The sequence below is a fragment of the Eublepharis macularius genome, chromosome 1, assembly GCF_028583425.1.
Source record: "Eublepharis macularius isolate TG4126 chromosome 1, MPM_Emac_v1.0, whole genome shotgun sequence".
Lineage (NCBI taxonomy): Eukaryota > Metazoa > Chordata > Lepidosauria > Squamata > Eublepharidae > Eublepharis > Eublepharis macularius.
This window is the reverse complement of record NC_072790.1, coordinates 219,026,218-219,032,217: the sequence shown is the minus strand read 5'-3', so window position 1 is coordinate 219,032,217 and position 6,000 is coordinate 219,026,218.

The window sequence follows — 6,000 nt, the reverse complement described above, 5'->3', positions numbered from 1 at the left end:
TATATGCATTGCTGTTGATGCAAATTTATCTGTTGTCTAACACTGGTGACATCACTGGGAACATACAACACATTTCTTGGCTTGCTCAGCATGGCTTCAGAATTCTTTTCAAAAACAAGATCTTGGGACAAGATCTTCAGTAAAAGGTGAAGACTTTATCCTTTGGAGCAGATAACTCTACATACAGGCTGTATAGAGCAACCTACCCACATCACAATTCCCTGCCTTTTAATTTTCTTTGCTTTGAAGTGGGTTTTAAAGCCTGCACTCTCCTGTGCTCCAACATCAGAGCACGTACCTTCTAGGGTTCCCTTCTCCTAAGATGTTCACCAGGTAGGAAGGCTACTCTTGCTCTCTCATAGCAAGTGATCACCTGGTGTGATGAGTTGTAGCCACCCCCCCTCCCTCAAACATGTGATCCTCTGCATTTGAAAATATTCAAAATGCAGGAAGATTTCCCTGTTAGAGATCCCCCACAGCCCCCTTCACAGATCTGCAGTGGCTAAAGTTCCCTGAGAAAGAGGGATCTTCGGGTTGAAAGGGATCCCAGAAGTCATTTGTTCCACTCTCTGCCTGACTCACACAAGTCCATCCCTACCTTCATGACCTACCTGGGTCAGCAGAGGCTACTGCGACCATCAGGAGCACAGCAGACGAAAGGAGAAGGAGCTTCATGGTGAGAATCAGGTTGAGATCTCTCTTTACAAGTCGAGACACCGAATGATTTGATGAGGGAGAAGTTGTTCACAAGATCCGATGAGTGGTGTGGTATGCTCTACCGGTATTTATGTGGGGTTTTGGGTGAGCAGAGGGGAGGGGGTTTGATGTGGATCATGATTATGTCATATTGACCCAAACTGGCTGTTCTAGATAGGTTCTCACATTAGTACATGATGTACTGCATCTGGGTGTGCAGTAAGAATGGTGTACTACTAGCTAGTTCTTACTGCTTTGCACATAGGATGTACTTGGTGCCAAGTGCCGGAACTCTCCACCCTCCTCATCCGCCTCTTTGGATTCTCTTTGAAGAAGATAATGGAACTAGAACGACCTGAACAACATTTACTTGTGAGATGAATGGAAGTATTGTGGAAGGAAAGGGAACTGTGAACGATGAAGAAAAAAATTAACAGCTGATCATTGCAGATAGATATCAGCTCCCAGAATGCCCTACCAGCATGTTCTTCACAGGCTCTGGGAGACCCAGCTTTGAATCCCTGCTCTACCAGGGAAGCCTTCTGGTGGATCTTGGGCCAGTCACCTTCTCTCTTCATAACTTACCTCACAAGGTTGTTGCTGTTGTGAGGATAAAATGAAAGAGGAGAGAATGATGTTGTAGGCGGCTTTGGTTCCTCAGTAGGGAGAAAAGCTCATTGAAACAAAACTGTTTGGCATAACCTGTGAAAGTGGACCAAAGAGAGTGCCTGCTATGCCTCCTCAGTCAGCACATTCCTCGGGGTGGGGACCATCGCCAATAAAGCTGTAGATCTAATCAATGAACCTCACAGTAAGAGAACTTCCAACAATAATTTTGGAGAGTTGATCTATAAAGGGAAAGGAGGTTATTCAGGTGCGAAGGACCCAGGCTGTGAAAGACTTTAAATAGTAAAACCATCACCTTGAATTGTATGCTGGAACAAATAAGGAGCGAATGCAATTTTGTAAAATGGGGTGATATGGTCAATGTTGTTCCAACTCCAGCTAACAGCCATTCTGCATGAATGGAAGTTTCTGTGTTACTTTCAAAAACACATAAAGTGTGTGGGAGCACAATCTGGGGGTTACTAAAAGCATTATGTAGGCCCCTCCTAAAAAAATCTGCCTCAGAGTGCCCAGCTCCAGATTTAAGACCAGCTCTGCCAGCTTGCCCATGGAGCCTACTGGTGAGCAAGATGGATAGCACGACAGGAGTATCTTCTGATGAAAGAACATATAATCAGTGCTGGTCACCATCTGCCTTGCAGATCTGCAGAAAGGGAAGGACTCCCAGAAGAGTATGCCCATCTTCCCCACCCTGTCCCACCACCCAAGGTTGCTGAAGGATCTCAAACCCACCACACACCAATTTGGTATGTGACTGTCATCTAGTTACTGAGGTCTTGATCACATATGGTATGTCTATTTTATTGGCCACAACGGAATAAAGGAGCTTTATATGTGCTTTTTGATTAACGTGGCTGTTGGAGTTCTAAACCAACTCTCCCAACTCTCTCATTTCTCGTACTCCCGTCTCATTTAGCCTTGATCAGAAGGAAACTGGCATGTCTTACAGTTTTAAGATTTAGAGGCAATCCTAGGCATACCTGCTTCAGAATTTCTTACTCTTAAGGAAGTTGTGTTTGGAGGTGGGGTGGAGTGACTGTTCCCCTCTGTCTTTCTGATTCTGAGCACTCCGGACTGTTATGAGCCATCTGTGCCATTTGTGCCATGTGGGTTGGTTCATGTGTCATCATGACGCTGTATTTGCATGCAAAATAGGAACGGTGCCCCTGTTCAGACAACATGATTACTGAGCCATGCACTCTTGACACGTGCAGTTGCTGACCTCCTGGCATGTGTGGGGATAATGTCTGAAAAGGGCCATATGCTGCCAAATTGCAAATTTGGGTCTAGTGGGTCTTGCATGTGAGAAACTGAGACAGGTGAAATTGCTGCATTTTGTCTCTCCAGGGCTAAGTGCCATTTTGGAGAGGTGGAATTAAGTTTTGCTAAACCCTCTGTGAAGCTCTTTGTGTGTGGTTTGATGAAGGGATCCATCTAATTAGCCTCCCTGCTGGTCTCCTGCCACTGTGTGTGTGGGGGAGCATATGGTCCATCTGCCTCCCCATGCTTGAGGAGTTAGAGGTTCACCAACCCACACCTCCACCCTTTTCTTCCCTTGTGTATGGTGGGCAGGGAAAGGGGGAAGGGCGCACCACCTGGAATGTTGAAATCCATGTTGGTACTGAGTTATATTTTATTGGTTTTATTTGTTGTAATTTATCTATGATTGTAACCCGCCCTGGAGGGCGGGCTAAAAATCCAATCAATCAATCAATCAATCAATCAATCAATCAATCAATCAATCAATCAATCAATCAATCAATCAATCAATCAATCAATCAATCAATCAATCGAAAGTGTCTTCCAATAGAAGTAGTAACTACTGTGGTTTCTCCCCTTTGCCTAACCACAGTCCATGTAAAAGAAGCCCTTTAAGAATGCTGAAAGACTCACAGGAGGAGAGAAATTGGTGGTGATGTTTACCAATAGCTGCCTAGTAAGTCAAGCCCATTTTTGTGGCTCTTGCTCTTACTTCACATCAACATTAAGTCTTTTCTTTTATAGCTCTGCTTCCACTTGCATTTGAATCATTTTCTTTCTTTTAATCATCTAATGATTTGTTACCCAAAGCCCTAGGAATCCCCAGCCTATGTGATGCCATAGGGTACAGTGCAGATATAACACTTGGGTGCACTCCTCCTCTTTTGCAAGCCCAGAGTCTAAGATGCCAGAAAAAGCTGAAGGAAGAATCTGCCTTAAATCAGCCCTGCAACCTGTTGGATCCTACAAGGAAACTCAAGTAAAAAAAAAAAGCCATCCCAAGGAAAAAACATTTGTATGTGCACCCAAAATGTCAACACACCACATGCACCGGTTAAATGATGTTTTATTAAAGGCTCATCTACATCGACATAATACTTCCTTACCTTTTGGTACAGATTGCATCAAAGAAGTAGCCTTCCACAACTGCCAGTAGTTTGGGCAAACCCAACCTTTCAAGCTTGGCCAACATTTCCACCATTTATCTGAGTATGCACATAACAACAGCACATCAAGAGGTGTTTAGCCTCATCTCTGTCCCCCACATGGCATTGGGCAATATTCCTCAGCACCAAGGGCACCCCTTCCCCAGCCCTTTTGCTGTTCAAGCCAATGACAGGCTGGCTTGAGAATAGCCCTTCATACGTAGGTGTCACAGGGTGCTCCTCAATCAGCCCTACCTATACACTAGACATCTGCACTAGTCTTGCCATTCCTAGTCATGGCCTCTCCAGTCCAAGGCCAGACCTAATTATAACCTCCATATTCAGAAGCAGCGAGTCTCTGGGTAACAGTGCTGGGAGGCCACAGGAGGGGAAGGTCTCAGCTTCTATGCCCTATTTGTTGTCCCTCTATGGGAAATGGTTGGCGGTTATGTGACACAGGATGCTGGAAGAGATGGAACGCTGGTCCGACCCAGTAGGGCTCTTCTTATGTTCTTAATTAAGACATCAGCCCCCTCAAAGGGGAGCAGGTAAAAAAAGGTCCCCTTTCATGACAATTTGAAGGAAATTTTTAAAAATGCCTGCTCAGCATCTGAAAAAGGTTACTCTGTCAGGAAGGAAGGTAGGCCAACTTGCATGAACTGCAATGGGGAGTGGGGTTATCTTAAACAGTCGTGTCCAACTCCCTTACCTTGATTCATGGGTAAAAAATTGTTCAATATACCCAACCAGAGTCTCATGCCCCACAAAATTGTACCTCAGCATGAAAAATAGGGAACTAGATTATGGCTTAACTTTGTTCACTCAAGCTATTCAGATGAAATTCTGAGGGACTCTGTTCAGGAATCTTTCTGCCGCATCTCAAATTTCAAAACTCTGCTTATGGAATGGATGAACTTGTGTAACTGAGTGAGGATTCGCCCATCACATTGAATTTTAGTTCAATTCTTAAAAAGTTTTTCTACTGGTCTTATACTGTATGGGGGGCAATTTTGATTGAGAAAATTGCATCATTAATCCTTACCTTAATGCCCACTTAGGTGGTTAATTTTAAGGAGTATTTGAAGACATTGCCAAATCTCAGATCCTGATCACTGATTTCTCGCAACTTGCTTGGTTTGACTATATCTGGCTACCAGCTCAGCACACCAATCACATTTGGTAATGAGTTCCTAGAGCAAATGTATATAGCCAAGCAGGCTTGCTGAATATCCAGGATCCGCTCCTTAGTTGGGAACTCACATGAATTTAGAGAGAGATTCCTGGCTCGGAGTGGTGCATTCTGGTATTCCTGAGTGAATTCCAGATGTATCCTCTACTTTTTCTGTCAGGGTCTCAAGTCTTTTACATCACCTATTCCCTGATCCTTTTCACTGGAATTACCAGGGATTGAACCCAGGAAGACCTTCTGCATGCAAAGTAGAGGCTCTACCACTGAGCCAGAGCCCTTCTCTTCCCTGATATGAATCTTCCCCTTTTGGTTTAAGCCCTGGTAAAGCCAGTTTGGTGTAGTACTTAAGAGCAGCAGAACTCTAATATGGAGAACTGGGTTTGATTTCCCACTCCTCTGCTTGAAGCCGGCTGAGTGACCTTGGGTCAGTCACAGCTCTGTCAGAGCTCTCTCAGCCCCACCCACCTCACAGGGTGATCATTGTGGGGATAATAATAACACACTTTGCAAATGGCTTTGAGAGTGGCATTAAGTTGTCCTGAAGGGCAGTATATATATCGAGTGTTACTATTATGTCACTATAAAAAAAGACAACAGAAAACCTCCAGCTCACAGGTAAAGAGTATAAGGGTTGTGAAGATGCTTTTTATATTAAAAAGAAGTGGAGTGCACAGGTGAAGCGAACTAAATTCTGCTCCCTTCCATACCGTACTGTGACGCTCGGAGCATGTCTCTCCCAGGCAGGCTTCAATACCAGAAGTCAACAAAGTTGAGCGAAGAATACTGATATCAGCCAAGCACACTGAAGTAAAAGGGGCAGCATTTATTTCTTCTTGTTGTTTAAAAATAGATGTTATCTACACAACTTGAGAAGCCCAGGAAAACAAACCACAAAACTCAGATGACAATTCATGCCTCCGGGGCTCACTGTGGAAATGAGAATTTACGGGCCTCTAAACTAGGGGTGCTTTCTCTTGTCTACCTGGAATTTGGAAGGGAGGATTCCTTGGGTGAGGGAGAAAATCCATGTGAATTTCATCCTAATTGGATAAATGTAAAAAGATTACAGGAAGAAAGGACTCT